The sequence below is a fragment of the Chiloscyllium punctatum genome, chromosome 7 (genome assembly GCF_047496795.1).
Source record: "Chiloscyllium punctatum isolate Juve2018m chromosome 7, sChiPun1.3, whole genome shotgun sequence".
Lineage (NCBI taxonomy): Eukaryota > Metazoa > Chordata > Chondrichthyes > Orectolobiformes > Hemiscylliidae > Chiloscyllium > Chiloscyllium punctatum.
This window is the reverse complement of record NC_092745.1, coordinates 72,565,717-72,588,362: the sequence shown is the minus strand read 5'-3', so window position 1 is coordinate 72,588,362 and position 22,646 is coordinate 72,565,717.

Here is a 22,646-nt window from a genome sequence, read left to right as displayed (position 1 = left end):
CTTTGATATTTGCTAACTGTCTTGTTATTACATTCTTTGTAATAGATGCCAGCATTTTCCCTCCTACTGATGTTAGATTGATCAGTCTATAATTCCCTATTCACAACCTCCCTTCTCTTACAAATTTCAACATTTGCTACCCACCAGTTTTCTAGGACTGTTGGGAGCTGATAACTAATGCATCCATTATCTCCAAGGCCACTTCCTTTCGAGGTTGGGATGTGGATTGTCAGACCCTGGGGATTATCACATTTCCGATCTCATTAATTTCTCCAATACTTTTTCTTTAATACTAATTTTCTTCAATTCCTCCTTCCAAAATGGACCGTTGCATTCATAGTATCTTGGTGCAGTTAATTATGTCATCCCTATAAAGACAGAACTAAAGTAATTGTTTACTTTTTCTGCCATTTCCTTGATCTCCATGATCAACTCTCCAATTTTTAAAAATTCATCCACAGGATGAAGGTGTCACTGAATAGGCCAGCATTATGCTCATCCCAGATTGCAAAGAGGGCAGTTAAGAGTCAACCACATTACTGTGGGTCTGGAGTCATATGTAGGCCAGACCAGGTAATGATAGCAGTTTCCTTCCCTAAAGGATATGAGTGAACCAGATGGTTTTTCCAACAGTCACTTCGTTCTCATCATTACACCCTTAATTCCAGACTTTTTTGTACTGAATTCAAATTCCACCATCTGCCCTGGCGAAATTTGAACCCAAGCTCCCAGAATGTTACCTGGGTCTCTAGATTAACAGTCTAGTGATAATACCACGGGGCCATCACCTTCCCCTTGCCAGAGTCTAACGAGTCTTAACTCATCTTTTTATTTCTATATATTTGTAAAAGCTCTTACATATCTGTTTTTAGGTAGCTTGCAACTTTACTGCCATACAGTACTTTTTTCTCTTAATCTCTTAGTTCTCCTTAGGTGAACTTTAAACTAGTTCTAATTACCAAGCCTGCTACTTTTTCAAGCAACTTTACATGTTTCTTCTTAATTTCCTTTGTTAACCATGGTCACATCACTTTTCCTTTTGCTCTTTAGTCCAAAAGGAATGTAAAACTGTTGCAGTATTCCTTAAATATTAGGCATTACCTGTCCACTGGCATGCCTTTTAATGATGTTAACCAGTTTGTTACAGCCAACTAACCTCTCACACTTCTGTAGTTTCCTTTGTTTAGATTTTGGACCCTAATTTTGGATTGGACTATCTCACTTTCTATCTCAATATGGTCATCTTTTTGACCCGGGTTCAATTCCCGCCTCAGGCGACTGACTGTGTGGAGTTTGTACATTATCCCCGCATCTGCATGGGTTTCCTCTGGGTTCTCTGGTTTCCTCACACAGTCCAAAAATGTGCAGGTTAGGTGAATGCTGGCTATGCTAAATTGCCCATAGTGTTAGGTGAAGGGTAAATGTAGGGGAATGGGTCTGGGTGGGTTGCGGGTCGGTGTGGACTTGTTGGGCCAAAGGGCCTGTTTCCACGCTGTAGGGAATCTAATCTAATCTAACCCTTCTCATTGCACAAATCTAGAATAATCTATTTCCTGGTTGGTTCCTCAAAGCTCTGGCCTTAAAAAAATGCATCTTATATATATTTCTGGAATTCAATCAGTATTATTGCTAATATGATTTACCTAGTCTATATGTATATTAAAGTTACCCATGATTATTGTAGTATCCTTGCATACACCTCTAACTCCTTTTTTAATTCCCTCCCCTGATTCATCACTATCGTTTGAATGTCTACAGACAACTCACCCTAAAGTTTTCCACCTCTTGTTGCTTCTTAGCTCAACTTAGACTGATTTTACAACTAGATTTTCAAAGAGACTATCCTTTCTCACTACTGGTCTGATTTTATCTTTCAGTAACAACACAACCTCACCTCCTTTTCCTTCTTACTTATCCTTCCTAAACATTGAATACACTTGGATGTTCAATTCCCAGTCTTGGTCACCTGCACCCTTGTCTGTATAATTACAGTCTTATCAAACCTGTTGGTGTGGGCTGACCAGTTTGAGGAATATCAGGTCTTTGTGTGACTTAATTGAAATCTATAAAGGAATTGTGGCAGGCTCTGTTAAAAAGGAATGTTTTTCAAATACTGACCTGGATGTAGAATAGCAAGGTACAGAAGGGCTCTTCCTGGGCTGCACATCTAAACCATGTGGTCCTACTGATACCATTCTCAGTTTAATTCCTGATCACAGCACCCATTCTTCCCAACCAATCATGTCTGTGTTGGTTATTATATACCTAACTGCCTGAACTCCCTACCTGGACAAACCTTCATCATCAATTGCCCCTACTACTCTATCTCAGGTCCATTCTTTGATTTGCTGGGTTTTTTTCCCCTTTAAGAACAGTGATGTGGCTGCTACTTATTGGAAGATGGCTTTACCTCGTCTGGCAACATGTGACTCCAGACCCACAACAATGTGGTTGACTCTTAACTGCCCTGTTGACAATTAGGGCTGGGCAATAAATGCAGGTGTAGCCAGCAATACCTTCATCCTGTGATTGAATTTTTTAAAAAAAGAGTAGGGATGTTATGTTGGAACTATATAAAATGTTAGTTAGGCCACAACTGGAGTATTGTGTGCAGTTCCACAATCCACATTATATAAGAGATACAATTGCATTACCAAGGAGATTTACCAGAATGTTACCAGGGCTAGAAAGATTTAGTTATGAGGAGAGATTGGATAGACTAGGGTTGTTTTTTCTTGAAACAGAGGAAACTATGGAAGACAAGTTTAAGGTGTTTAACGTTTCGAGGGGCATAAATAGGGTAGACAGGAAGGAACTTTTCCCCTTGGTAGAGGGATCAATGACCAAAGATTTAAGATACAGCTTTAAGGTTAGAGGAAGGAAGTTTAGGAGGGTTGTGAGAAAAACATTTTTCACCCAGAGGGTGGCGAGAATTTTGAACTCGTTGCCTGTAAGGGTGATAGAGGCAGAAAACCTCATAATATTTAAGAAGTAATTAGATGTGTGGATGGGTATATGAATAGAAGGGGTTTGGAGGGATGTGGGCCGGACGCTGGCAGGTGGGACTAGATTGGGTTGGGATATCTGGTCGGCATGGACAGGTTAGACCGAAGAGTCTGCTTCCATGCTGTACGTCTCTATGACTCTATGTGCACTTGCAATACCAGGGCAAATGCTAGAAAATGAGATTTGAATAGTTATGCAGTTGTTTTTGACAGGCAGAGATTTGATAGGTCAAAGGGCCTTTTTCTGTGCTGTAGACGTGTATGACCCCATGAATTTGTGCCATTTCTCACCCTTAGATTAAAGATTCTGAGATGACCTGTTATGTGTAGTCTACATATCCCAAAGCCTACTTACCCCAAAGAAAGTAGCTTGCGTAAAAAAGAACCCTTGATTACAAATTCCTAGTTTCTTAGCTCTCAGAGAAACATAGTGTAACATTGGTAATTGTACTTAGGTAGCCAAAAGTGAGGCTGTACCTGTGGATAATCAATGATGTGATTTGGAACCTCAAACAAATATGTTTCCACCCAAACTTATAATTTTTAGAACCAACAAGAGACATATTTGAATGATTTTGGCTTCACGCCTAAAGAAGATATTGCAATAAGGTAGCTGAATAAATTTCAGTCAAGGTGAAGTTACTGTCCAATGTGATCTACACAGTATTGGGAAATCACACCTAAGGAACGAGTAAAGTTGTATACATAGGATCGCAGGAGTGTATCTGAGTCAATATATTATTATAATTTGATAACTAAAAGCTCCCCCTCCCTGAGCTGTATTTTGAAGTTTTACCAGATGTTTTATGTTTATTATGATTATGCAGCAGTTGGAAGTGATTACTCTCGAATCAAGAATGCCTCCTCCAGAATTGTGTGGGCAATTTTATAAATGATTCCAAAGTATAAGGGACAGGTGCCCAGGGAGTATGATGTGCTGTGCCTGGAGTAAAGATTCCAGCTGTCTTTTTACTTCTAAGGACAATGGTATAACCTTAGATATTCGCTAAGGTACATTGTTGTTGGTTAGTTGCATAAATGGTGTGAGTGTCTTATGTTTAGAGCTTTCCCATAGTATCCAATGTTAGATAATAAGATGTGATAACTCAACAAAATCATAATGGTATTTCCTTTATAATATGAGCTGGAGATTCATTTGATTTTCTTGTATGCTTCTATAATCCCTTCAAAAACAGATGAAGGAAACACTTAGTAAGACAAAGCCAGATATGAATCATTAAGCTCTATAAAACTTGACTGCCTTGGCAGAATTCCTGAACCTGGCTGCATGCCTATTTGCCTTTTTTTTAATCTTTCCCTGTTCACAGCCAGAAAAAACAGTGGATGTGTTGTGTTTATTGATTGCTTCAAGAGGCAAAGTTTTATTTTTACTTATTCATGGAATTTGGGTGTCACTGACAAGGCCAGCATTTGTTACCCACCTCGAGTTGCCCTTGGTGGTGATGTGTAACCATCTTGAAATGCTCAATCCATGTGGTGAAGTGCTCTTCAGTGAAGGGTTCCAGAAATTCTGACCAAACAATGATGAAGGAACTGTGAGATATTTCCATGTCAGGGTTGTGTGTGACCTGGAGGGGCACATTTAAGTAGCAGTGTTTTGACATATCTGCTGTCATTGCCCTCATAGGTGGGAAGATTTTGTAGGTTTGTGAAGTACTGTTGAAGAAGCCTTGGTGAATTATGAGTGAGAATCACATTGATGGTAAATATTGCAAGTACTGTGCATTGATGTTAGAAATAATGAATGTTTAAAGGGTTGAATGGAGTAGCAGGCAAGCAGGCCACCTTTTTGCCTAGTGTTGTCCTTTTTGACCATTGTTGGAGTTGCACAAATTCAAGCATGGAGAATATTTCATCTGATTTGATCCTTTAGATGATAGAAAGGCAATAGGGAGACAAGTGTCAGCCACATGCCATAGAATACACAGCCTTTAACTTGCTTTTGCTCTTACTATGTGTATGTGAGCCAGTTATGCTTCTAGTCAATGACCCTCATGATCTTGAGAAGGTGGATCAACATTAGCAATGACACTGAATGTCAAGGGGTCTGAGGTCAGGGAGGCTGGGCTGATTAGATCTACTTGTATAAAGCAGTTACCTGGCACTTGAGAGCCACAAGTGTTACTTGACACAGTCAGCAGAAATGTGTAAATTGTCCAGGTCCTATCGCCTGTGGACAACTGCTTCTAAGATGTTGTAAGTAGAAGTGAATCATCAGTAACCATCCCTAAATTTGGCCTTGTGATGCTGGGAAGGACTGTGATGAAGCAGCTGAAAATGTTTGGAATTGATTCACTGCCCTGAGGAACTCTTACAGCGATGTCTTGGGACTGAGATGAGATTGGTTGACAGCCAAGCCACAACTAACTTCCTTTATGCTAGGTATGACTCCACCTATTGGAGAGTTTACCCCCAATCCCTAGTGAAATCAATTTTAATCAGGCTTTCGCACGCTACTCAGACAAATATGGCCTTGATGTCAAGGGCAGTCACTTTCACCTGCCTCTGGAATCACTTTCTTTTGTTCAGTTTTGGGCCAAGGCTGAAGTATGGCCTGGAACTGAGTAGTTCTGGCAGAGTCCAAACTTAACAACAGTGAGCAGTTATTAACAAATAAGTATCATTTGATAACACTGTTGATTACACCTTCTATCAGTTCCTATTGATTACACATTCCATCAGTTGCACAGAGTTGAAAGTAGACTGAAGGGTGGTAATTATCAGTTTCGATTTGTCTTGTGACCAAATTTGTTTTTGTGAACAGGATGATTTTTCATTTTGTTAGGTAGATACCAGTTTATACTTGCGCTGAAACACCCTAACTCGGCTCATTGCTAGTTATAGCATCAATAATACGGCAGGAAAACAGACCCTTCGATCAAACAATCCACATTGACCATGTTCCCAAACTAAACTAGTCCCACCTGCCTGCACTTGGCCCATATCCCTCCAAACCTTTCCTCTTCATGAACTTATCCAAATGTCTTTTAAATGTTGTCACTGTACCTGCATCCACCACTATCTCTGACAGTTCATTCCACATATGAACGACTCTCTGTAACAATGTTGCCCCTCATATCCTTTTAAAATCTTTCTCTTCTCACCTTAAAAATATGTTCCCTAGTTTTGAACTGTTTCACCCTAGGGAAAGACCCTTATCTATGCCCTTCATGATTTTATAAACTACAACTTCCTACTCTCCAGTGAAACGTGTTCCAGCCTTTGCAGTCTATTTTTATATCTCAAACCCGCCATTCACAGCAACATCCTGGTAAACCTTTTAGTAACATCGTTCCTATAACACAGCAACCAGAACTGCACACAATACTCCAGAGAAACCTCACCAATGTACTGTACAACTTCAACATGATGTCCCAACTCCTGTACTCAGAGGTCTGAGCAATGAAGGCCAGTGTGCTAAATGTCCTCTTAACCACCTTGTCTACCTCTGGTGCAAATTTCAAAACATTTTGTCTATGAATCCCTACGTCTTTCTGTACTGCAACATCACCCAGGGCCCTACCATTGATTGTATAACTTCTGAAACATAAATCTTCAGCACTATAGCCAGGATGCTGTTAGGAGCTAGAACTTTGTTGTATCCAGTGTCTTCAGTTGTTTCTTGAGTGAGTTGTTTGAAGACTGGTTTCTGTGATGGAGATATCACGAGCCAGTTAAAATGGATCATCCATTCAGAACTTCTAGGCAAAGACGATTGCAAATACTTAAGCTTAACTTTTTACATAAATTCATGAGAGAACAACATAAAGAAGCAGTATGAATCTGGAGGATTTTAGAACAAGACCCCAGATGTTTGTGTGAAATACTTTACAGGTAGCCCTGGTTGTGTCTTTGCCATGTCTGAGGTGCCCCCAGATGGTTGCTGCATGATGCATTAGGTTTCTTTCTTATTGATTTTTCCTAATGGTTTTGTACAACCAAGCGACTTGCTAAGCAATTTCAGAGGGCAGTTAAGAATCAAACACAATGCTGTGGCTCTTGAGTCTCATGTAGACCATACTGGGTAAGGATGGCAGATCTCTTTCCCAAAAGGACATCAATCAGCTGGCCTATAATACCCTGTTTTCTCTCAATCTCCTTCTTTAAATAGTAGGGTTATTAAATAGTAGCTACCCTCCAATCCACTGGAACTCTACCAGAGTTTATGGAATCTTGAAAGATGACCATCAACACATGCACTACTTCTAGGCCAGCTTCTTAAAAAACTCTAAGATGTAGATTATTAGGGTCTGGGGATTTATCATCCCTTTAGATATATCCACTATTATCTATTTAAGTAACGTCCTCAATTTATCATAGCTGGTTCACATCTCATACTAAAGTAGTTTCCTTCATTTTGATTCAAGATCTTAGCCTCAGAATAGAGTGCTAAGCACTGTTTATTTCTGTTGTTAACCTGGTATTAAAGAATTGTAGGATGTATTTATTAGTCTCATTGTGCTTTATGTAGAGGGTCAAATATTTGAACTCTTGGCAAGGTGGTAATTGTACTGCATTCATCAATGGATTCATCAGAGACTGTAATTTACCTGCTGCCATTGCCTGAATTCTCTTAGTTCTTAGCCTGGCCAGCAGGTGGAGCTTTCTACCTTTGCAGAGGGGATAAAACTTCACTGGTCAATTATCTAACCATAGGCTCATCTTTAACAAGGTGTTCATATTCATACTGTGTTAATGGAAACCTTTTAAAAAAAACCCTTTCTACTTTTTTGAAAGTTTTTTTTCCCAGTGGATCGGTGCGCATGATTCATCATTTGAAAGGCAGTACCAGTAGGTAGTTCAGCTCCCTCCTGGCCTGCCCTTTATTTGAAGTGTTTCTGTATAACCTTCAACAGCTTATGACACATCATGTCAAAATCTGAACGCTGTTATAAAAATGTATGAAGCAACGCAGTTATGGTGCTGCTTTTCTAAGTAAATATCCATAACCGTCTACAAGTCAAGGAACAGTACAAATTCTTTAAATTCCAAACAGTCACTAATCACATGTATTTTATGCCAATATATATCACATTCTAAACCAGATGCAGCTCATTGCTTTGAACTTGAAGTACTTAGATTTTCTGAGATAAATATTCTGGACTGGAAATTAGTGAGGGGTATAGGGTGCCTGCAACAAATTTTTACGGAGGAATCTCAACAGTATTCAGAGGTCTGGGCAGACAACAGATCAAACGTCACCACTCTTGCCTACTGTCACAAAATGGGGTTGCTCCATTTTCAACAGGACTTACCATTCGGTATCCAAAGATATCGGTATCCAGGTGGCTTGAGCTTTTTCCAAGGAAACTGAAACCTTGATATAATGAGAGGATGATTGGCATTTTTGGTTAGATATTGAGATGATGCAGATTTCAGTCAATTCAAAGAGTGATAGACGAGGTCATCAAAGTCAAATGTTGAACTATTTTTGATGCCTCACATGGGCTTGCTGAAATATATTGGGCCTCAGGCGCAGGAATCTTGAGAAATAATTCCACCACACCTTGCTGGTGTTCCCCCATACCAATCTTGAGGTTGCAATGTCACAAACTACACAGGGACAGTTGCTTTGTGGTCCTAATGCTCTGTTTTATCATTGTGTGGTTTCATGCCCGTATCCAAGAGTTTGTGTTCAAGACAGGCTGGCCAAGGAAAAAGTAAGCTCAGGAACTGTGTTAATGCAAGGGTTTCTTTATAACACTACTTACCACATATTAAGAACAAAACTCTTCCAGCTCAGTGAGCTAACTTACATACTTAACAAATACGATATCAGTTTCCAATCTTGCTGTTACATTGGTGAGACTATTCTGCTACCTAACACTTGTAGATCTATACATGCTTCTCTGCAGGTTTGTAACTTTTTCACTTTCTCACTCATTCAAAGTCTGCCCACATTGAACGACTTATGCTCAGTGAGGAGCATTTCCATTTCATCGTTGTGGCATTCAGGGAACAAAAGCCCTCACATAACATCTGCCAGCTCATCTCCCAATATATTCTCAGGACTCTATCAATCTCATTTGGGTTATTCAGGTCACAAGGAACCTGAGTGATTTCTCCTCTGATTTTTTTCTCCTCTCTTTACTTTAGAAATTGGCTTTATGTCTTCACCATTGCTTTTCCACATGACTTGCTGAAGTTAGCACCATCTCTGCCCCAACAGATGACCAAATACTCAATCTTAGGAATATAATATTCCATTATATGGAGCACACTAGTGGCGTATATAATAGCTTGAAACAAAGTTGATGAGTCCCACAAATTGAAGTAACTCAACTAATATGATCAAACAAATACAAGTTAGAATGCCCACCTTAAATTCTGCCTCCCCACTAGGTGAAAACACTTATGCTACAGTTTGAAAAAGCAGTTTACCAGGAATTATTTATCATAAACTTATAAGAGATAGGAGTAGGAATTGGTTATTCAGCCCATTGAGCGTGTTCTGTCATTCAATAAGACTTGACCTAATTGTAATCTGAACTGTTTCTTCCTGCCTGCTCCCTCATAACTCTTGACCTCTTATAATCAACATGGCAGACTACCTGCAAGGACATTGGATGTTTTCAAGAAGGAGTCAGATACAGTTCCTAGGATAAAAGTGATTAAAGGCTACGGGGGGAAATTGGGAAATGGTACTGAGTTAGATCATCAGCCATGATCATATTGAATGGCGAAATAGACAAAAGGGCTTGACCTACTCCAACTAGATATCCTAAATTAGTCAAGTCCCATTTGCCAGCATTTGTCACATATTACTCTCAACCATTCCTATTCAGATGCCTTTTAAATGTTGTACTGGTACCAGCTTCCATCACTTCCTCTTATAGCTCATTCCATACAGACACCACTCTTTGTGTGAAAAAGTTGCCCCTTAGCTCCCTTTTAAATCTTTCCCCATCACCTTAAGCCGAAGCCCTCTAGTTTTGGACTCCTCTACCCTGGGAAAAAGACCTTAGTTATTCTTCCTATCCATGCACCTCATGATTTTACAAACCTTTACAAGCCTCCAGCCCACCAGGCAAAATAGCCCCATCCTCTCCCTATTGTGCAAACACTCCAACCCTGGAAACATCCTTGTAAATCTTTTCTGAACCCACTCACTTTTAACAATATTTTTCCATAGTAGGGAGACCAGAATTGGATGGAGTATTTCAAAAGAGACCTAACCAATGCCCTGTACAGCTGCAACATGATATCCTAACTCCCACACTCAATGCACTGACCAATGAAGGCAAATGTATCAAACACCTTCTTCACCACCCTGTCAAACTGCAACTCCACCTTCAAGGAACTATTATCTTGCACCTCAAGGTCTCTTTGTTGGGCAACACTCCGCAGGATTCAACCATTACGTATATGTGTCCTGCCCTGATTTGCCTCACCAAAATGCAGATCTCACATTTATCTAAGTTAAGCTCCATCTGCCACTGTTAGGCCCATTGGTCCATCTGATCAAGGTCCTATCATACTCTGAGATGACCTTCAATGTTCACTACACCACCAATTTTGGTGTCACCTGCAAACTTACTCATCATTCCTCCTATATTCACATCTAAATCATTAATGTAAATGACAAAAAGCAGTGGATCCAACACCAATCCTTGTGGAACTCCATTGGTCACATGCCTCGAGTCCAAAAAACAACCCTCCACCACCACCCTGTGTCCCTTACCTTCAAGCCAATTTTGTTTTTAAATAGCTAGCTCTCCCTGGATTCCATGTGATCCAAGCATGGGAGCAAGTTATTGCAGATGCTGGAATTTGTACTGAAAACAAAAATGTTGGATATCACAGTGGGTAAGACAGCATTCATGGAAAAAGAGCTCTGATGAAGAGTCATGTAGACTTGAAACGCTAGCTTGCTGTCTGCCACAGATGCTGCCAGATTCGCTATGATTTCTAGCATTTTTTGTTTTCAGTCCATGCGATCTAACCTTGCTAACCAGTCTACCATGCAGAACCTTGTTGAACATCTTGCTGAAATGTCCAGATAGACAACATCTACCACTCTGCTTTCATTAAACTTCTTTGTCACTTCTTCAAAAAACTCAATCAAATTGGTGAGACACGACTTCCCACTCACATAGCCATGTCAACTATCCCAGATCAGTTCTTGCCTTTCCAAATACATGTAAATCCTGTCACCTCCAACATCTTACTTACCACTAACGTCAGGCCCACCAGTGTATAATTTCCTGGCTTTTCCTTACCACCTTTCTTAAACAATGGCACCACATTAGCCATCCTCCAGTCTTCCAGCACCTCACTTGTGGCTATCAATGATACAAATATCTCAGCAAGAGGCTCAGCAATCATTTTCCTAGCTTCCCATGAATCTAGGCCCTGGTCAGGCCCTGTGGATTTATCCACATTTAACTTTTAAGACATCCAGCACCTCCTCCTGTGAGTGGTGAACTTTCTTCACGTGCCGCTGCATTCATTGTGATTGAGCTTTTCCCATAATATGCTTAGTTTGAGGATTTCAAGATATTGCCTCAGTAATAATGAAGAAGAATGAAAGAGAGCTACTGAGCACTTAGTTGAGTGTTGTACAGTGGGCTTTCCAATGGACATTCAACTTTACATGATTCACATGCTGGACCAAGAGAAGCAACTGAAGACCATATAAGAAGCCAAATCAATCAGGCAGCACCAGCTGAGAACAAGATTAGACCTACACTACCCAGTTGTATAGATTCAGGGAAACTTACTGAGATCTTTGCCACCATTGCAGTATGTTTTCTTCAGTCACGAAACTTTGGCTGAGATTTGCTTGTTGATCCAGCCACATCTATATTCAGTATTGGCAACTTTGCCTCTGGAAGAGACAGTGACCACAGCTCTAAACTTTTAAACATCCATTTTCTATTTTTCTCCTTTCTATTCCTTCCTCCCCACCCCCACAAAAATAACTAAAAACGTACATTGAATTGATTTGCAAACTCATTATTTTGGTTACATGCTGCAAATTGAATTGCCACATTAAACGTGTGTGCAGGATTGACAGCCAGGTGATTAGTGCATTGACTTTCAGACCATAGAATATTTTAATCAGTTGTGTGTGATTAATTAGCAAAGTCCACTAACACATGTGCCTGTGTCAGTCTCTATAAACCCTTCATTGAGTTATATGACATAGTTAGTGATTCACACCACAGGATGTGCATATTTGACCCTTTTCCTTCCATGCAGTTGTGAATTAGCTTGCCTCAATGAAAGTCAGAAGGATGAAAGATTTTTAAGAGTAAATTCCACCACTGATAGGATTGGCAGCTTCTCTTACCTCTAGGTAGATTTAACTTTATTATATGCAGTATGTTTGTATCATATACTTGGCTAATTCCAATCTTTCCAGCTGTTGGTTAATGTTTTGCCTTATTTGGTTAATTACACAATACTGGGTTGCTCAGGAAACTCCTACGGGAATAGGTCACAAGGAGAAACTGGAGCCTGGCTGGCAGTGAGTGCACAAAGGGAAATGCATTGCATTCCTCCTGGCTCCCCACAGAGGATCACCATCAGTACTCAGATATACTGCACATCGCAATATTAAAGTGGTGGCCTTCTGTAGGAAGTGAGCATTTTAAGGTTGAACAAACTGTGCTGTGTTTTGGTTGTGAGAGAGCCAGCTTCCAGAACAGTTAATCACACAAACGATGTCCCGAGTTTCACAGGACTCTGTCAAAGTGCCATCAGCAACTAGTGTTTCCGCCAGATGGGCAAGGTCTGTAGAATGTTCATGTAGCTCAAATTTCAAGAGGTAAATAAATTAAACCAAACTCCTGTATTATCTTTCCTTTTATATTTTTGTACATTTCATACTGTTGCTCTCCTAAAAATGCCACTTCACGTCAAACTGGTTTTACCAAAATCAGCAATGTTCTGGTACCTCATCCAAGTGATGAATCTTTATACAACAGATTGTGCTTGTAGGGTATTTCACATCACAGCTCAGTTTGATTCTGTTCTCAGCTGAAGCAGGATAAATAGACCTTCCTGCAAAGGCAGTTGAGCCATTGAACATAAGTAAAAGAGAGGGCCATTCAGCCCCTCTGCCATTCTGTATCATGGCTGATCATCTAGCTCAACACCATTTTCCTGATATCCCAATATTCTTTGATGTCATTAGTGTCTAGAAATCTAGTGATTTCTGTTTTGAACATACTTAATGAGTGAGCTTCCACAGCCCTGTAGTGCAGAGAATTCCAACGCTTCACATCTATTTGAGTGAAGAAAGTTTTCTTCAACCTGTTTACCCCTTGTTGGTGATTTAGCTGTGGAAATTCTCACCGATTTTCCCTTCCCCTAAACCAGAAGACATTTACTCGACGCCTCATACAATTAGGTTTTTTTTTGCTGGAATCAACTAGTGCTACATAGAGGAGAAAGTGACGACTGCAGATGCTGGAGATCAGAGTCAAGAGTGTGATGCTGCAAAATCACAGCCGGTCAGGCAGCAACCAAGGAGCAGAAGAATTGACGTTTTGGACTTCCTGATGCAAGGCTTATGCCCAAAATGTTGATTCTCCTGCTACTTGGATGCTGTCTGACCTGCTGTGCTTTTCCAGCACCACACTCTAGTTCTACATAGAAACAATATGAAACCTAGCAATGTGCTTATCTGCATAATTGAGACTTGCAGAATGTAGTATCAGAAACCCATTGATCCAAATGGGAACATTTCTATGTGTTTGGAAAATATGGATGAGTGTTTATAAAACAGAATGTGACTTGTTAGGATTGCTTTACTTATTGCAGCTTTACTTTTGATGGATGGAGAAGGTTATTTCTTCATTCGCTTGTATGGAGAGTTCTAATTTTTCAGTCAAATGTTGCAATTTTACTTCGCATAGATAGTGCACTTGAAATCAAACCCCAGTGTTCCCAGTGTTGTCAAGAAAGTTAAAGATTTTAAAGAGTCCTTGGAGTTCCCAATTTATTTGATTTTTAGAGCCAGTTGGTAGAATGTATAGTTATTGTACTTAACAGGAATCACTATTTATTATAAATAAATAGAGTTTGGCTAATGATGAACAATTGAGAGTTGTCAAAGTATAATTCTACTAGTTAAAGCTCTCACTCTCCTTTATCAATTTCCCCATACACACAAAAATAGACAGACATTGATGGGGCAAAAACACAGGTTTTATGGGCAGAGGGAAAAACAGGGAAGGTACTTATGGTCCCCATTCACAGGATTTGCTGCGTTGGTCCATCTGGCTTCTCATGACATGCTGCAATGTGCTGCTTCATGATCCTTCTTCTGCAAATATTTTCACTTGTTTGCAAGAGGTACAAGTTGGCTTGTTCACACTTTTAAACTTTTTGGCTTCATGATTAAGAACTGTACCCGACAGCAACTACTGAAGGAAAAATAAATGGACTCTCTTCAGGCTTAAGGTGGTTTTTACTGCAGAGAATAGAGACATGATTGGCAAGATCTGATGGCTTCTCCCTACTCGTTCACAGCCACAAGCTATTTGTCTACACAGGAGTTAACTACATTTTTGTTGTTAGCAGGTAGAACATCTTTGTCATTGATAACTGGTTGCTAGTCCACACACAGTTACTTGTTGCAATCCAATGTTGCATTCATATATAGCCCTTGGCTCCAGTTCATCTGCAAATAAGACTTCCACTAATGCTTGTTCAAGCAGTTACGTAAACAGCACTCAAAATGAATGTCAGCATTCATTGCTTTTAGAAAAAAACACAGCAATCCTTCAACAACCCTCATTTTTAAAATAGTCTTTTTCCCATTTTAGTCCACAATGTAAATTACAGAAAAATAAAAAAGATGTGTTCTTTACAATAACAAAGGGAAATGCTCTAAAAACTGAAATTGCAAGATAAACTCATATTGTCTGACAGCATCTGTGGAGAGAAAAACAGAATTAGCATTTCTAGTCCAATATGATGCTTCTTCAGTAGTGAAGAGAACTGGAAAATGATTGTAGTTGTGATGTTGACAAAGGGGGAACAGGAGTAAATGGAGCAGATGGTGAGGGTGCCAAAAGCAAAAGACAAAGGGAATGTTAATGTTAGTCGAGGAGAGTTAAAGATAGAAAATAGGTGTTAATGGTTCCTGTGAATACTGGAAAATAGATCATCTTTACTTAGAGCACACCCATGCAAACAAGAGATGAAGCGGGGGTTGGGGGGGGGGGGGGCGGGGGGGGTAAGCATGGGCAGTGCTGAGGGGGAGGGTAGAATAGAAATGGAGAAGTGTTCATGAGGTGAAGGTGTTAAACTCAGCGGTGAGTCCTGAAGGCTTATAAAGTGCCGAAGAATAAAATGAGGTGCTGTTCCTCCTCCAGCTTGTGTTGGGCTTCACTGGAGCACCACAGCAGGCTTCAGATGCAAATGTCACCATAACAGCAAGATGGCGTATGGAAATGGTGAAAGCCTGGACTGTCAGCGTGATTGTTGCAACAGAGTGGAAGGCTTTAATTAAAGCAGTCAACCCTGTCTGTATTTGACCTCGTCAATGTAGAGGAGATTGCATTGTAAACAGTGAATACAATAAATTATGTTGAAAGAAGTGCGCGTGAACTGTCGCTTTACCTGGAGGGTGTATTTAGATCTTGAACAGTGAGGAGGAAAATTGAAGGGAACATAGTTGTCTTTTTGCTGTTGACAATGGGGAAGGAATATAAAGTGGAACAGATGGCAAGTACACCCAGAGCAAAAGTTCCAAAGAAGAGTCTTTTCGAACTCAAGATTATCTCTGTTTCTCTTTTCACGGATGCTGCTAGAGCTGTTGAGATTCTCCAGCACCTTCTTTTCTTATTTCTGATCTCCAGCCTGTGCAGTACAATTATATTTGATGAGACATACATTTTAACACAGAAGAGTTTGAGATAGTACCCTTTTGAGCAACAATGGCAGATGGGAAAATAGTCTAAATGAGGAAGCATCGAAAGTATAGATGAATGCTGGTTTTAGTGGTCCAAGCAGACAACCCCTTAAAAGTCAGTTACAGATTTAAGAAACAATCATAGTAGTTAATTGGATATATACCCATATTACAAGAGACTCAAAATACAAAATCAAGGAAGAACTATTACAGTTGTACAAATTTGATTAGAATTGCCTAGTATATCATGTTCAGATGTTCCCTACTAGGAAGGCTTTGTAGCCTTCTGACCTCTAAGATGATGAGACTGAAATTTGATGAGAAATTAATTAAATTAGATTAATGGTTTTATTCTGTGAAAATGAGGAAGTGAAGAGGTGATCTCTTTGAAGTATATAAAATATGAAAGAAACTAACAGAGAGGTGAGACCATAAAGTGGCAGTGTGAGGGATGATAATGGAATGAAAGGTGAAAAAAAAATGTTTCATTGATATCTTCATCTCTGGCCCAAGGTACAAATAGTAAAAATCTGATTTGCCACAAGTGTTACTGTAGAATATCTACCACTAAATTTTAAGTTGTCTTTACTCAATTATCTATTCATATATTCTGATATATAAAATGCCCAGTATTTCACAATAGGAAGCATTTGCTCCATGTTAAGTATGTCATTGCTCAGGAGCAAACTCATTTTGATAATAAGCCTAGTGATCAAAGAGAAATAGAACACAGAAACTAGGAGTAGTGAATATGATCATGGCTGTTTCTCTGTCTTGAAGGCAAATTTCTCTTTTCTCACCATGTCTCTTGATGCCTTTAAAATCCAGAAGAAATCTCTTCTTTGGATGTATGTAGCAACTTGGCCTCCACAGCCATCTGCGATAGAGAATTCCAGGGAGGTGGAGCGGCTTGATTTTTCTCTATTACAGCAGTTTCAGATTAAGAAAAATGTGATTCTCACAGTTCAGAATTCAGATTTGTTCCAATCATGAGTCCCTTTCTTTAGTTTATTTTTTTCTTTTGGCACACTAAATTCCAAACAGATAAAGGAATATCTTCCAATTTTACAGAATTTATAAAATCAAATTTTGCAGTAATTTCTCATGACAGTCCCTGGAGGGGCTTGATAGGCCCATGAATCCCATTAAATTTAATTTGTTATCATATTTCTCTGTCTTTCATTTCTAGCTCTGTTACTTTCCACTATTCTACACCTCTCCCCAGACACTTTCACAGCTTAATGCTATTCTTTGTTAAAGAGAGAGAAGGGATGCTTTTAATTGTTTAATTTGTTCGCTGTGGTTACTGTAAAGTTCCAATTGAACTTTTGCTACAGTTCTCATTTAATGTCTCTTGGTTCTGGTGGTTGCGATTTTGTATTTGAAATTCTTACACTGATTAAAACAATGAGTAGATGCAATTAAAGTATGCCCTTTCATCTGCATTTAATTTTCAGAATGCATGCACATGTAAACACTCTTCACCCTTCCAAAATGAGAACATTAGATATAAGATCACTACCATACATAACAAACAGTGACAGTAGTTGAAAAGAGATATGGGGTAGCTATATTATTTTCATTATATTTTGTTTCTAATACTCCATTTATACCAGTCATGAAATTCTGCAGAGGGGTGATCCAGGAGTACGGAAACTCCACCATTAACTAAAGCAAACTTTCCACATTGGAAATAATTTCCCCCACTTGCCTGCCAACAGCAGATTCCTGCACATTAGGGTGCTTGTAATGTTCCATCCAATGCAAAAACCAACTGAGGGTGCCCTTCTTGTAGCAAGTGTGCTGAGTTTCCTTTCCAAAGAGAAAAGCTGCTGTCCCCTTGGCTCCCTTGAAATTGTACAAATAAATCTTCAGATGCTCAGATAGGTTTAAATTTTCTAAAATCACAATGGGTAATACCTGCATAGAAGATTTTAGTGTCTCTTTTAACACTAACAATTTTAAGCATGCTAATAATCAGATTAAATTAGAAGAGAAATGAATTTTATATGCATGTATCAAACATGTTTAAGGAGTTAAAAATTGCCATAAGTTCTGTATCTTACAATTGTGTCCTCCACAACCACCTGATGAAGGAGTGGCGCTTCAAAAACTAGTGCTTCCAATTAAACCTGTTGGACTATAACCTTGTGTTGTGATTTTTAACTTTGTACACCCCAGTCCAGCACCGGCATCTCCAAATCATGTTTAAGGAGGTATGCATACAATGTGTTTACCTTGTAAAATAATCTAGCATAGTTCATTGTATAAATTGAACATATGAAAAAGTATTCTGAGGAAGGGTACTGGAGACAAAATGTTAACTCTAATTTCTCTGCACAGATACTTTTCCAGCAATTTCTGTTTTTGTTTCTAATTTCCAGCATCCATAGTTCTTTCAGTTTATATATGAAAAATGTCCCTTGACCTATAGTGTCCAGAAATTTGTACTCCTGTGTGAGTAAACATCTGATGAAAAATAGTAATCTGAACATTAACTTCAGTGAATAGCACTGCCACTAAACATCTTGCTAATTTTAAAAATTAATCACTCTCAATTACTTCCCAGTGGAGAATTTCAGGACCATGCATGAGTTTGGAGAAGCAGAGGGAGGGTTTTGAAGGGGATTCTGATATCTCCTTTCACCATGTAAAATAAATGGCATAGTCAGTATTTGTTACACTGGAGCCCAGATAAACACACAATTGATCCAAGTATAATATTCCAATGTGCAGTTCCACTCACATTCCAATTGTATAACCTTGATTCAAGCTCAATTCCAATTCAAGCATAACATTTCTCTGGTTAAAAGTTATCCATTTACCAGGATTTTGGCTGTCTCCATCTCCCTTGGGCACAACTACACTACCTCATTTGGAATTTTCTGGAGCTGCCCTGACCATGAAACTGCAGCTAGAAGTAAAATACAATTTAAAAAAAAACAAAAGGGTTGACTATGGAGGTAGATCAGACTAATTTGAATCAGGTTAAAGAGCCACTGAGTTTCTGAAAAAATTGCTTGGAAGTATTTTTACCTTGAAGCAAAAGAACTGTATCAATTTTGACATGTTGACATCACAGGACTGAAGTTCTGATTGCTGAAATTCACATATGATTCTCTAACACATGCATGCTGCATTGTTATGCACTAATGGTTTGGAACCATTAGCTCAGGTTTAGCTTGACACAAATATCAGATCAGGCTAAATTTTAATGTTGATTTACATGCTGGAATTTGCTAAAACCATTTTAAGTGACAAGAGCAAGTAAATTTGTTCTGTGATTCTTTCTTCATTTCTATGGGTAATGATAATCTTGCCACCACCCCCCACACCTAACCCCCAACCCCCAGGTCGGAGAAACACAACTACAAATGTTCAATTCGAAAGTGGAGTGGAGTGATGGCAACATCCTATCCTTACAAAATGGGTTGGTTATTGAAATATTTTTTAGCAGATTGCTTTCCTCCATTTTTGATATTTTACTTCTGAATTCACATCTCTCAGATCTCCTTAAACTTGGGAAATCTGACAGATGAAAGGCAGTGAGAAGGCTGGATCTCTGAGGTAGAAGCCTTTATTGCTTGTGGATGAGGAAGAACAGAAGTGCTTGCATCCTTGCCCTACCACACCAAGCTTACCTTTTAACCACAATTTAACTTAGTAACCTTCCATCTCCATGGAATGTTCTCCTCACCCCCACAATATCCACAATTAGTATCACAACCACAGAATTACTACAGTGCAGAAGGAGGTCACTTAGCCCATTGTGCCTGCACTGGTTCACCAGCTGAGTATAATTACCTTGTGCAATTTTTGCACACTTCTTTCATAATCCTGCATGTCATTTCTATTTGAAGAAACATCTAATGTCTGCATGAATGCCACAATTGAACTAGATTTACAGGCTGCACACTACAGACCCAGAGGCTCACTTTGTGAACATTTTTTTATTTCTCGCATTGTGTTTGCTTCTTTTAATATGAGTTTAAATCTCATTCTTGAACCATTTATAAGCAGGAACAGTTTTATCTTGTCTAATGTGTCCAAACCTCTCCTGTTTTTGATCAAATCTCATTTTAGCCATCTCTTCTCTGAGGAAATCATTCCCAACTAATCCAATGTTTCTTCGTAACAGAAGTTTCTCATCCCTGGAACCATTAAACATCTTATGCTCTAATTAATCACCCTATCATGTCCTCCCTGACGTATGGCACCCATGACTTTACACATTACCCCAGCTTGTTTCTAGCTAGTTCTTATATAAATTCGGCATAGTCTTCTTGATGTCGTATTGTATGTCCCTATTTATAAAATCTAGGATACTGTAAACTTTATTAGTCACACTCTCTATAAACTTGGCCACCCTTAACTGCATAAACATAGAGGTAACCCGACTGCGAATCCTCTTGCAAGGATGCCTGCCTTGAAGAAGTTTTCCTCCTCTCTCTACAAGAATCTCAGGGAGTCCCTCTCCCACTGCAACTCCCAGGTCATTTCCTCTGCTCTGAAGCTCTTCAACGATATCGTGAAACAAACTCGTTACCACAGCCACATTTGCTTCCTCAGTGCCTGCCTCCGTAACCAACTCATCCTACACGGACTCCGGACCACCTTTAAACCAGCAGAGTTCGGACCCAAACAGGACAAACAGTACAGACTACAGATTCAAAAACACCAGCAACAGTTCTCCTTCAAGATCCTCCACTCCACGTTTACAGCAATGTGCCGGCACCTAACCTCTCTACAGTCAGCCCTGCATCAGCTGAGGGCCACACTCTCTCAGAATTGCAAAGGACCCACTCCGTACTACATCCTCAGGAGAATTCATACTCTCAACAAACAGTATTTCAACTCCATCTCAAACATCAAAAACTGTAAGTACAACAAACTTTTATCCACCCACCTCCATAACCAGCGCTCCTCAAACATTCCAGAAGCTTCCCCTGGCCTCGGAAACGCCATTACCCATGCGGCTGATGCAGCTACCACCCCCACGCTGAGTGATGATGTCACTTCCGCCCCCATCATGGCCACTCCCACAGCCACTTCCGGCCCTCACATCATCGCTGATGCCACACGCTCAGTGACTTCCGCCACCCCTACTGCCATGATCACCACCACTTCCCCCCCCACCAGTGCCACTCACCTGCATTCTGCTGACATGCCCCCCACAGACCCCACTGTCACTATCCCCACCCCCCAGAACCCAGAGGGGAACATTACCCCTGCTCATGCCTCCACCCCTATTCCCCCCACCATCACACCCACTCCAGGTACTGGCTCCGACCCCACTCCCAGCTCCACACCCACACCAGATCCCAGCTCCCGGCCCTACCGAGTTTTCACCATCCCCCCAGACTTCCCACTCACTGAGGACGAACGAGCAGTCCTCAGCAAAGGACTCACCTTCATCCCCCTCCATCCACGCATCAATGAATTTAATACACGACGTGACATCGAACAATTCTTCCGTCGCCTCCGCCTCCGAGCTTACTTTCACAATCAGGACTCCCGCCCACCTTCCGAGGACCCCTTCGCCCACCTCCAACACACTGCATCCACCTGGACACCCCGCGTTGGCCAATTACCTGCCCTCGACCTCTTCATTTCCAACTGCCGCCGGGACATTAACCGCCTCAACCTGTCGACCCCCCTCCCCCACTCCAACCTCTCACCCTCACAACGCGCAGCCCTCCAATCTCTCTGCTCCAATCCCAACCTCACCAGTAAGACAGCGGATAAAGGGGGTGCAGTGGTAGTCTGATGCACTGACCTCTACACCGCTGAAGCCAAACGCCAACTCGAGGACACCTCTTCCTACTGCCCCCTCGACGATGACCCCACCCCCCATCACCAAACCATCATCTCCCAGACCATACAGAACCTCATCACCTCAGGAGATCTCCCACCCACAACTTCCAACCTCATAGTCCGGGAACCCCACACTGCCCGGTTCTATCTCCTTCCCAAGATCCACAAGCCTGACCACCCTGGCCAACCCATTGTCTCAGCATGCTCCTGCCCCACTGAACTCATCTCTAGCTCCCTCGACACTGTCCTATCCCCCTAGTTCAGAAACTCCACATATACGTTCGAGACACCACCCACGCCCTCTACCTCCTCCAAGACATCCGTTTCCCCGGCCCCCAATGCCTCATCTTCACCATGGATATCCAATCCCTCTACACCTCCATCTGCCATGACTAGGGCCTCCAAGCCCTCCGTTTTTTCCTCTCCAGACGTCCCCAACAGTATCCTTCCACTGACACTCATATTCGTTTGGCCGAACTGGTCCTCACCCTTAACAATTTCTCCTTTGAATCCTCCCACTTCCTCCAGACCAAAGGCTTAGCCATGGGCACACGTATGGGCCCCAGCTATGCCTGTCTCTTTGTTGGCTATGTAGAGCAGTTGATCTTCCGTAATTACACCGGCACCACTCCCCACCTCTTCCTCCGCTACATTGATGACTGCATTGGCGCTACCTCGTGCTCCCGCAAGGAGGTTGAGCAATTCATCAACTTCACCAACACATTCCACCCTGACCTTAAATTTACCTGGACCATCTCTGACACCTCGCTCCCCTTCCTGGACCTCTCCATCTCCATTAGTGACGACCGACTTGACACTGACATTTTTTACAAACCCACCGACTCCCACAGCTACCTGGATTACACCTCTTCCCACCCTATCTCTTGCAAAAATGCCATCCCGTATTCCCAATTTCTCCGCCTCCGCCGTATCTGCTCCCA